Raw genomic sequence first — 12,159 nt, 5'->3', positions numbered from 1 at the left:
TACTTTACTGAACAATGGAGGTCAACATAACATTGCATAGGGGATATCATTTGCGCTGAAGGGTGTAGTATAAAACATTAATTATAACTAAAACTAGACTATAAAAGAAAACAGGAACAGAGGACATGAGAACAATTGTAAAAATGGCCACTAGATGGCAGTAGCGTTCCTGAGTTCAGTTCAGCTTCTGAAAACAAAAGCGGGCAATAGTTCTCACATGTCCACCTTATGAAGGAAGGTTCTGGAAAGCTAATGGCTGGGTGCATCGGCTGGTACAGGTTTCACACTGGCACTGCTGCTGTTGTCTTCGATCAGGAGCTTCTGGTGGCTGAAGATAGGGCTACCCTACTGCATGGATAGCTTCTCCACATGGACTGTAGCAAAGTCCTCTCCAGTGACTGGGGCTTAGATAGATGCTGCATGCTCTTGTGCTCACTGCTGGTGGCCTGTATAATATTGTCACATGAAAAGATATAAAAAAAAATATTTACAAAAAATGTGAGGGGGGGGGGGGTTGTACTCACTTATGTGAGAGACACAGAGCAGCCCTAATTACTATATGGGTTATACGCCACCTATAGGTGAATGGACACTGGGAAACCAAAAAGACAGGAAGTCCCCCTCTATATAACTCCTCCCATACAGGAAGTACTTCACTTTTCTCACCAGTGGCTTGAAGGTGACGATCATGGTGGTTAAGCTCTCTATGATTTATGCTTTTAAAATGGTCCCAGATAAAGGTCCTGCCAGGATCAATGGACTACTGCTGGGTTGTAAGCTGAGCTGTGATAGCTGCTGTAAGCTGGGTTACAGCATAGCATTAGAATTGAGTGCACAGGAGGTTTTTTGTACCTTAAATTTGCCAAGAGGAGCATGGGGGGCATTGGTGTATTTAGGTTTTGTGCTGCCCTAGGCCTGACTAAACTCGTACACCCCCTAATTTAAATATGACCCACCCCTTCCTGTCAAAGCCACACCCCTTCCTTTTTAAGACCTGCCCTGTCATCTTCATGGGAGGAGGACAGAAGGGGACGCCGCAAGAAGAGGACAGAGGGGGACACCGCGGAAAGAGGACAGAGAGGGATGCGGCATCTTTTCATTTGGGGGAGAGAGGGGGGTAAGGGAATATGTGCTGGGTGCTTTGGGAGGGGATCAGACCCCCCCCCCCACTAGCACATATCCTCTCCCCTCCTAAAGCACCCAGCACATATCCCCTCTACCCCTGCTCCCATCACTCCATGTGTGCATCTTTTATCTGCCCCCCTTCCTGGTTACTGTGCCCCCCCTCCACTGTAAACTATACACAGACCTCAGACCAGCAGTGTGACTCTTGCACTGAAGTTGTGTCCCTCCTCTGTGGCTCCTCCTCCTCATTGATGTGTACACTAGAACATTGGAGCAGAGGAGGAGGAAATGCAGAGGAGTGTGTGCGGCTATCAGTGGGGAGAGAGGTGTCGGCTGGTAAGGAAAGCCGATCGCCGCTTGTGGGACCCCCAGCGGCAGATGTCCTGGGTACCCATGCTAGCTCACCCGTCTGGCCAGTTACTGGAGCTCAGTGCCGGAACAGTAATGGATAATGGCCAACAGGCCCTCTTACCAGAACTGGCGAAACTGTAACAGTGATCCCTCCGGCTGGACTTTTGCTCACTCTGGGTTGCCCAGGCCAACTCTAGTCAGTAGTGTAGCATGTCTGTACCCTGGTAGTGGCTCCATCTTTCTCCCTTTTGGTGCAGGTACAGCGTGGCTCTCTAGTGGTGCATGCCTCCCTCTCTGGTAGTGCGGTTACAGCATGCCTCCCTCTCTGGTGATGCTTGTACAGCGTGGCTCCCACTCTGTTGGTGCGGGTACAGCGTGGCTCCCACTCTGTTGGTGCGGGTACAGCGTGGCTCCCACTCTGTTGGTGCGGGTACAGCGTGGCTCTCTGGTGGTGTGGGTACAGCGTGGCTCTCTGGTGGTGAGGGTGCAGTGTGGCTCCCTCTCTGACTTCCCCCAGCGCAGTACTCCTTAATTTTTTTTTTCCTCCTGTAACACTCAATTCCTCTGCTCTCCCCCAGCGGAGTGCTGTAGCATGGCATCTGTAGAAACACAGTGGCTGCCAATCTTTAGGGACTACATTTCCTATGATGGAAACAGCAGACAGGAAGCTGGGCGGCAGCACGGAAAACCCAGTTAGAGCCGCTCTCTCTTCTCCCTTTGGCATACAGGGGGGGGGGCGGGGGAGATAGACAGGCAGCTCGTGTCTGTGTATCTCCCCCACTTGCTCCCTCCCCTTTCTCCCATCAGCTGAAGGGAGATGTACTTTGTACATCAGCCCCTACCCTCAAGGAGCTTACACACTAAGGTCCCTAACTCACATTCATACATACACATACTAGGGACAACTTAGACAGGATCCAATTAACCTACCAGCATGTCTTTGGAGTGTGGGAGGAAACCCATGCAGGCACAGGGAGGTAGTGTCGTAGTTGGGATTCGAAACAGCAACCCTTTTTACTGCTAGACGAAAGTGCTATCCACTACACCACTGTGCTGCCCATTGATTGGTTTGCATGAAAATGATAGCTTCTACAAACTATACTGGCATTTTCAATTTTTTCTACTAGTGGCAAATAGAGCTTTCTTTTGGTGGTATTTGATCACCTCTTCGGTTTTTATTTTTTGCGCTATAAACAAAAATAGAGCAGCAATTTTGAAAAAAATGCAATATTTTTTACTTTTTGCTATAATAAATATCCCCAAAAAATATATAAAAAACATTTTTTTTTCTCAGTTTAGGCTAATACGTATTCTTCTACATATTTTTGGTTAAAAAAATCGCAATTAGCGATTATTGATTGGTTTGCACAAAAGTTATAGTGTTTACAAAATAAGGGATAGTTTTATAGCATTTTTGTTAATATTTTTTTTTTTACTAGTAATGGCGGCGATCAGCGATTTTTATTGTGACTGCGACATTATGGCGGACACATCAGACATTTTTGACACATTTTTGGGACCATTGTCAGATATACAGAAATCAATGCTATTTAAATGCATTGATTCCTGTGTAAATTACACTGACAGTGAAGGAGTTAACCACTAGGGGGTAGTGTAGTGTTATGTATGACGTTATGTGTTTTTTTTTTATCGTAGGGTGGCGTGACATGTGATGTCACTGATCGTCCTTCCCTATAAAAGGGAAGAGATGATCGTGACAGCCACACAGAGAAGCACGGGAGAGGTTTGTTTACACAGACCTCTCCTCGTTCTTCAGCTCTGTGACCCGATCGCGGGACACCAGCGGCTATCGGGTCCGCTGGTCCCACGGGCATGGAGCACAGAACCGGGACGGGAGCGCGCCGCCGGCAGCGCACTCCTGACCCACGGCTGGGCACTTAAAGAATCACTTACAGTTATGTGATTGTGCCCAGCCGTGCCATTCTGCCGACGTACATCGGCATGAGGCGGTCCTTAAGTGGTTAACTGTCACGGACATTACCAGTGACATTAATACAGTGATAATATTATACACTGTCACTGTACTAATGACTGGTTGGGAAGGGGTTAACACCTAGGGTGATCAAGGGTTTAAATGTCTGAGCACAGCCAATCAGAGACCCCCCCCCCCCCCACACCTGAGTACAGCCGAGTGGAGACCCCCCTTTAAGTCACTTTATGTCGCTCTATGAGACTATTTGTGTGGCCGTCGGGCAGAGGTGGGGCTTTTTTTTGTGTGGGGGGCAGCTTTTTTGCAAAGTCCTGCCTGAGCCAAGCTACAATGCTGCACATAGCAAGTTTGGAGGAATACCGTGACCTTCCAAGACAGCGTTAAAAGCCGAGGTAAAGTGGGACGATAATTGGGTCTGATATGATTTGTAGTAGGCAAGTGTAAATCTGTCCGGCCCCAGATTGAGTTTTAGCAATGGCTAATGCAAATTCTTCTGTAGTTATAAGCTGGGATAACTCTTCTCTGTCCTCATCTGTAAGGGTAGGAAGGTTAGCTTCCTGAAGGTATGTCCAAATAGCCGAGAGTGTAAGCAGTGTTGTGGCTGAGATAGAGGTCGAATCCAACTTCTAACGTTTTGAATAGAAGTCCCGCTTTCCCCCCCCCCCTCTTTTCTCTCTCTTTTCTTCTTATTGATTCTCCCTGACCACCCCCCATGGCACAGGCAATATGGGAGAAGATAAATTAAGCACTGGAGATTGGGTGATGTTTTTTTTTTTTTGACGATGTGGGAGTGGTTATTAAGGTTAATATGGCTTTTTAGAAGCCTCATACACTAAGTGTAGGTATAGTGACACTTTTTTTTTTTTTTTTTTTTTTTTTGGGAGGAGGTTGGAGGGAGGGAATGGTTAATTAAGGTTAATATGGCTTTTTGGAAGCCTCATACATTAAGTTAAATTTAAGGTGGGTGGGGGGTTAATTAACTTTTTTTTTTCTTGGGTTTTTTTTGTTTTTGTTTTGTATTTTGTTTTTTCTTGGGTAGGAGGTGGGTATGATATATTGGAAAAGGATTTTATATTAAAGATTTGGAAATGTGATATACTGTGAAATATTAATGGAATTGTTATGAAATCAATAAAAATTTTGATAATAAAAAAAATATTAATAGAAGTCCCGAAAAGCTTCCGCCAAGGCCGGGGAAGTCTGGATTTTAGATCCTGATGGGGCAAGCCATGCAGGGACATAGGACTGGGAGCGCTTTTCTCTCAAGAAGTTTGCTAAAAATAGGGCCGCACTCTCACCGTATTCATTAAGCAAGGTGTGCTTTGCTTTGTATAAAGAATGTTCTCCAATGGCTTCTCTGAGCCGTGCTAACTCCACTTCAGTCGCACTATCAGTCGGAGCGTTATGTTGCTGCTCCAGATTATGACGTTTTGCTAAGAGTTCAGGTAAGATTTTAGTGAGTGGTTTGGCCTCATAGCCATATTTCATGAAGATCCCCCTGATATAGCACTTATGTGCAGACCAGACAGAGAGTGGGTTGGTCACAGAACCCACATTAGTAGCAAAATAAGCTCCTTAAGAACATCAGCAACTATCTCAGGATCGTAAAGAAGTGCCGCATTGAGCCGCCATGTGGGCATTGTAAGAGATGAATTTGAGAGAGCAAGCTCCAGAAATTGGAGGCATGATCATGATTTGACTGATCTCTGCTTTAGAGGCCATGTGTTTCAGCAAGAAAAAGTTAATTCTAGAATAGGAGCCATGAGTGTGAGAATAGAAGGTATAATCCCGCTCCAACAGGTAGACGTTTCTCCAAATATATACTAATTGGTGGGAATGCAGAAGGTCCTTAAGTCAAAGCCGGACTCCTCTGGGCAGGGAGGAAGAACTCGTGGAAGAGTTATTGCGGAGATCCAGGGTTAAGGTAAAGTCTCCCCCTAAGATGAGGGTACGCTCAAGGAAGAATTCCAGGAAGCTCAGAGTTCGTCCGCATTGGGGAGATAAACATTTGCAAGTGTAAATGTGTGGGAGTAAAGTTTACCCTTCAGCAGCAGGAACCTGACCACAGGACTAATCAATGAATTGCCATGATATTGATTTAGATACGAGCATCGTCATCCCCTTGGATTTAGAGGATGAAGATGAGCTATGATAGGCCATCAGAAAATTTTTGTTCGAGAAATTTGGGACCTTGTCTGCCCTGAAATTAGTCTCTTGGAGAAAAGTTATGTGAACTTTGTCTCCAGAGCTCATTTAGACAACTGGTGCACATTTCTGGTGAATTTAACCCTTTAACATTCCAGGATAGGAACTTATCAGCCATAAGGCCGAGAAAAATTTGCTAGCTTAAGGCTGCTCCCGAGTTACCAAGGAGAAAATAAAAAGGAAGGGGGGTGGGTGTAGTAGGTGGTGGAGAGTAAGAGAAATTAAGTTAAGCAAAGAAAGTGAAAAGAGTAGAGAAAAGAAAAGCCTAAACAGTCCTCAGTCAAGCCCAGAGAGACGGCCATTGGAACCCCCACAGCAGCAATAAGTATAAGATTTCTATGGTATCAATTAAGGGTATAACTAATACCTCACAAATATATGAATTTGTAAATAAACAGACATAACAGGAGACACAGGAAAACTATGTATATGCCCTCTAGAGAGAAGCACCTTTAACAACAGCTTTCCAGTGCACTAGTCCCAGTAGTCAATCAACCTGTATGTACTAATGGTCATGAAAAGGGGGGGGGGGGGCAGTGCAGTGGCAATTAAGAGAGGCCATTAAAGCTGCAGCCCCCGGGGGGCACAAAGGGCATCCAAACAGGGAGCAAGAATATCACTCCAGGGGTCCCGGACTATAGATTTTATGCAGACAATCCCTTAATTAAAGGTTACTGTCTAAACACTCCGTGAGCTCCCCAATAGAGCTAAGTAGCCTGCCTGGAAAAATATCAAGTAAACTAGGTTAGGTAACATTAACCCATATATGTCAAACTATTAACAGCACTAGACCAATTTTGAGTGGATAAAGGTCCACAGGGTTACAAACCAGGTTACCTGGAGTGCCATAATAATCCAACCCAGCCTCCCAGGTCACCCGTATAGCATACCAGGCAAAACCCCCATGCACTACGTAGAGAGCAATGAATCCATGGGAAAGACCAGAGCAACTGATGCTGTCTCCTCTCTATTGCCACGAAAGGAACCAATTTCATTTGGCTAGCTGAGACACGGCCCTGCTTGCACTTGGTCAGGTGAGCGGACCTATCAGTCTTTGGCCTAACAACAGCATTTGTGCACTGTGTGTCAATGCTGGTTAACTTACGGCATCGTCTTTCATTTATACTCTCTGAGAATTCTGACCACAGAGCTTTATATTGACATATCACTATCATATTGTGATTATACTGAGGTGCTTTGTTTTATACAAACTGAGAAGATGAGTGATTCCACTGCTGTTCGGGATTTGTTCACTGATACCTTCAGGGTTCTTTAACCGGTATTAAGTCACTCAATACATCCTTCACGGGACTCCTCCTTATTCAACAAGCGAAGGTTGTCTGAGAATACTCTGATACATGGACATAACTTATACTACAGTTGGAGACCACCCACTATATTGTTCTTCAACACATCTAATTTGGTGGTTAATTGGAAATCCTTGGTTTTGTGTGTGAGTTTTGTATGCATGTGCTGCTTGCTTTGCAGTTACAATCACTTGGACAACGTTGTCTTTTTAATTAAGGTTAGATGACGGTGGTGGGTAATTTTATCAAGTCTTTATTTTTCATACATTTGAAATAAAAAAACTCATAAACCCATGTTTAAGCTGCATGGTCCTCTTGTGACTTTCTTTTTGGGGGGCTTTACCCTACAATTTTTTCTATGTACTTCAAATGAGACAGTTGTCGGCATCATCTTTTCATTCATAGTATCAAGGGTTTGCAGCTTGTTGAGCCTGGGAAAGACATCTTCGGAAGCAATAGTTATTCCTGTTCCATTGTGGTCTGCTCTGAGGGGTGCTGCTCTGTGATTCCTGAGAAATGGTCACTGTGAGCCAGTTGGGCACCAGTATGGGGTCCATGTCCGCAAAGGCAAATAGACCCGGTAGCTCAGATGGGTGATTTACAGTGAAATTGTCAATTCCCTTACGTGTGATGAGATGGAACGTGTGTCCCCACTTATAGGTAAGGCCACCAAGAAACTGCTTAAGCAAGTTCTGCATCAGTAAGGTTCTTCTAGAGCAGTGGTTCTCAACCTTGCTCTCGCCGTGACACCTTGTTAAAATTTCTCAAGTTGTGGGGAACCCTAACAGTAAAATTATTTTCGTATCGTCAGCACCCGAGGCAAGATGAGTAATTTGCTCCCCTAACCCACGGACATTTAGAGTCCCTTTAGAGACAGTAATAAAACCCCTTATGGTACATTTTAGGGTGTACCACTCTTTGTTCTCATTTCTTTCCCTTTTATCTCTCTCTCTATCCTTATTTTTTTATTTTTTTTCCCCCATCCCTCTCTAGCCGTCTTTCTTGTTCTATTCTTTATGTCCCTTTTTCTTTGTTCCTCCCCCTCTTTTCCTCTCCCTTCCATGTATTCTCTATTTTTATTCCTTCTCTTACTCCTTGGTGGGGGGATGGGATGAGTGGCAGTGCTGGGAGGAGTTCTGATCAGCCAACATAGGTGTAGTGGGGACTTTTAATGGCAAGTCTAAACACAGGCAGAGTAACTCACTGTGTCTCTGACTTTGTGGTGCCTCACAGCAGTGACACCTATGTCGAAATCAAAAGATAGGGTCTCCTCCACCCCCACCCACTTCACATTCCTCACCAGCCAACTGACCTCTAGTCTCTGCCCCCAGCCATGCCATGAACTAAATGGGCGGCTGCGAAGAGGCTGATTGGGCGGCCGCGGGCTCCAGGAACAACCCAACCGAGCAGCCTAAAAAAGACAGGGAGAGTGGTTCGGACTTCAGGAACAGCCTAGGATTCAGTTAACCCTGGTAAATCCTCATTTCGACCCCCGAAGGGGTCCCGACCCCTAGGTTGAGAACCACTGTTCTAGAGCTATCCGGAAGAAGGTGAATAGCTGCTCCATCAAATTCTAAAATGCCCATCTACTAGGTCCGGGGGAGGATCTCTTCCTTGAGGTTAAAGCATAGGCAGCATAGGACATCTCTAGGTTGGTCACTTGAGGTAGGATGCAGACGCAGTTCTTGGGCAGATACTCTGGCTTACAGGATGTCCCGAGGCAGGCCAGGAAATTCTGTGTGCATTTCCACCGATCATATAATGCCAGTGCTCGGCTGGCTGAGCTCTAAAAGGAGTTGAACCTGCCCAAGAACCACCTTATATATGACATGCCCACCAGGTGGAACTCAACGTTGGCCATGCTGCAGCGGCTGCACATGCAGCAGAGGGCCATCAAAGAGTGCCTGTGCGACTACGGCACCAGGACAGGGTCAGGGGAGCTTGTTTTGTTTTCACCCCGCCAGTGGGGCATGATCAGGGATGCATGCACTATCCTATCACCATTTGAGGAGGCCACGAGGATGGTGAGCAGTGACAGTGCATGCATCAGTGACACTGAATCTCTTGTCCACCTGTTGGAGCATACGCTGCATGGAATAATGGACAGGGCACTTGAGGCAGGAAGATGAGGACTTCCTTGCCTCTCAAGGCCCCCTTTATCCATACAGTGTTCCTGCTGTCCTGCCGATCACACAGGAAGAGGAGGAGGAGGAGGATTTTGTCAGCATGGAGGTGCTGGCACTCAGCAGCAGCAGTCTTTTAGGGATGATTTACAGTCCCAAGAAACCCGTGGACTTGTACGTGGATGGAAGGAGGTGGCTGCGGATCATGTTGTCCTTAGTGACCCAGAGGACTCTGGGCCAAATGCCTCAGCTAACCTACGCTGCATGGCCTCCCTGATCCCGCAAAGCCTGCGGAAGGATCCTCGTATTCTTGGGATCAAGGAGAGGGATCATTACTGGCTGGCAACTCTCCTTGATCCAAGGTACAAGGGTAAGGTTGCGGACCTTATCTTGCCATCGCAGAGGGAGCAGAGGATGAGACATCTCCGGGAGGCCTTGCAAAAAGGTCTGTGCAACGCGTTCCCAGAGACTGGGAGGTTACAAACTCCTGGTCCTGGACAACGTGTTGCTGAGGCTTTGGTCAGTCACAGAAGGAGCGGTGGAGAAGGTGGCCATCTGACCAATGCGTTCAGACAATTTTTTAGTCCGCAGCCCCAAGGTATGATTGGTTCCAGCAACCATAGCCAGCGCCTGATTTACATGGTGCAGGAATACCTAGAGACAAGGTCAGACTTGGAGACCTTTCCCACCGAAAATCCTCTGGCTTACTGGGTCTTGAGGATGGATCACTGGCCAGAGCTTGCACAGTATGCAATTGAGCTACTGGCCTGTCCTGCATCCAGCGTTCTTTCGGAACGCACAGAGGCTGGAGGCTTTGTAACGAATCACAGGGTGAGCCTGTCCACCGACCCAGTTGATCAACTGACCTTCATAAAGATGAATCAGTCTTGGATCACCACCAGCTACCAAGCACCTGAAGCTGATGTAACCGAATAATTTTTTTTGAAATGTCACATCCCTTCACGACTGCCTATGCTGATGCTGACTTTCCTCTTCCTCCTTAATGATCCTGCTGATAACTTTTTGGTTCTGGGTACCACCACCAGTGCCTAAGGCCCAATTTTTCAGCCCCTGTTTAACAGGGGCATGTAATTACAGTTTTTGATGCAATGCTTTGCAGCAGGGCTCATTCCTGCACTCCAACTAGAGTATCTGGGAGAGGTTGCAGTGTCGTGGCACCAGCACTAGTGCCTAAGGCCCAATTTTTCTGTCATTCCTTTTTTTAATTTGGGTATGGGGTTCCCCTTAATATCCATACAAGACCCAAGGGGGCTGGTAATGGGCAGGGGGGTTACCCATGCATTTTCTCACTGATTTTCATCCATATTGCCAGAACCAGACATTACATTAAAACGGCAAGCAGTTTTAAATAACTTTTTTTCCGTTATGTCATTTTGTGCAGGGACTGTTCTAAACACGGGAAACAGGTGCCACTACACAGGCATACTATAGACACCCCCCAGGCACGATATGTAAAGGAATATTTCACTTTTTTTTTTTCACTTTAAGTGTCATTAAAATCAGTGCTCCCGAAAAAATGGCCGTTTTGAAAAAAAAAAATTGCATTGATTCATGTCCCCTGGGGCAGAGCCGGGTCCCCAACCCCTTTTTAGGACAATAACTTACATATTGGCCTTTAAAATTAGCACTTTTGATTTCAAACGTTAGAGTCCCATAGACTTTAATGGGGTTCTAACGTTCGAATTTTCGGTTCATTCGAAGGTCCTGGTGCGAACCGAACCGGGGGGTGTTCGGCTCATCCCTAGCAAAAAGCCTATAAAATATAAATATGTCAGGCTGATTACACTAATAGAACATTTTAGTTAACTTGAGGGGAGACAATGTAACATCCAACTCAGAAAAGAAAACTGTGAGGGGGCGGACAAGCGCCAAAAGATTACATACAGGAAAAACTCCTGTTTCTCTTTCGTTCATTGACAGACACAGAGCCTCCTTAATCTTGACCATTGGGTTATCTTGCCTCTGCAGGAGTAGGACTAGGCAGAACAAAAGACACCTGGCAATGCAAATGGGCTGTCCTCAGTCAGTATATAACCCCCGCCTTGCTCTAGTTATTAAATTTTCTCTTACGTTCACTGACTGACACAGCTCCTTTACTTAGACCATCGGGTTGTTACTCCACCTTCAAGAAAGGACTAGGCAGAACATGTTAACATGTACAACAAAACCAGAACTTTCTAGTTCCGCGCAAGGGGCGGTCCCTTCAGTAACAACCCCTCAGCCTAGGGACTGTCCCTTGGGCTGAACTAGAAAGCTCTGGTTTTGTTGTACATGTTAACATTTTCTGCCTAGTCCTCTCCTGAAGGTGGCATAGCAACCCGATGGTCTAAGTAAAGGAGCTGTGTCAGTCAGTGAACTGCAGAAAAAAGGATTTTACGGTGGAGTACAAAAATCCTATTTTTCTGTCTAGTCAGGAGTAAGGACCCAGCTCCTTGCTAGGATCTTTTGGTCCTAGCAAATTTAACTTTTTGTCTTTTTTTTTTTTTTCATGCATTTTCTCCTGAGAGATGTGCAATCAACTGCTAGGCTGGGCGACGAGCTGGATAATCTAGATCCAATGGTCTCCCCAGTCCAGCCAGCGAGCGTGTGCAGACCGCAGCTACGCGCTAGGTATCACAGATGTTTAAGAGGGGGGTTTCCTCATAAGGGGTGTTTTTTCTTTAAATATTTTTTATTTCAGTTGGGGCTCCTGTGACCCGGTTAAGGCTCCTGTGTCCTGGTTAGTGCTCTTGTGGATAGCCTTGGGTTATTTTGCCCACCCCTAATTTTTCTTTGGCACTGCTTTTGGACATCCTAATGGTCAGCATTAATGAGGCCCTGTGTCTGTCGTTGAACGAAAGAGAAAATGTGATTTTTGTACTCACCGTAAAATCAATTTCTCTGAGTTAATCGACGGACACAGCGCCCACCCCTCTATGAAGTTTTTGATACTTCTATTACTGCTTGCTACTAAACTGAATACCTAGAGTAGGAAGGGGGTTATATACTGACTGGGGATAGCCCATAGGAGTAGCCAGGTGTTTGTTCTGCCTATTCCTACTCCTGCAGAGGCGATATAACCCAATGGTTAAGGTTA

The 12,159-nt window shown here is 46.0% G+C and overlaps 1 protein-coding gene across 2 annotated transcripts in view; it reads left to right on the top strand.

Annotated features, from left to right (window-relative positions):
- Positions 1 to 12,159, top strand: part of TEDC1 (tubulin epsilon and delta complex 1) — a 427,923-nt gene that overhangs the window by 374,651 nt on the left and 41,113 nt on the right. The window lies entirely within an intron of this gene.

This window comes from Lithobates pipiens, unplaced genomic scaffold (genome assembly GCF_037356315.1).
Source record: "Lithobates pipiens isolate NorthernLeopardFrog02 unplaced genomic scaffold, aLitPip1_a1.2 Scaffold_30, whole genome shotgun sequence".
NCBI lineage: Eukaryota > Metazoa > Chordata > Amphibia > Anura > Ranidae > Lithobates > Lithobates pipiens.
Note: the sequence above shows the minus strand (reverse complement) of the source record. Positions and strands in the feature narration are given on the sequence as shown.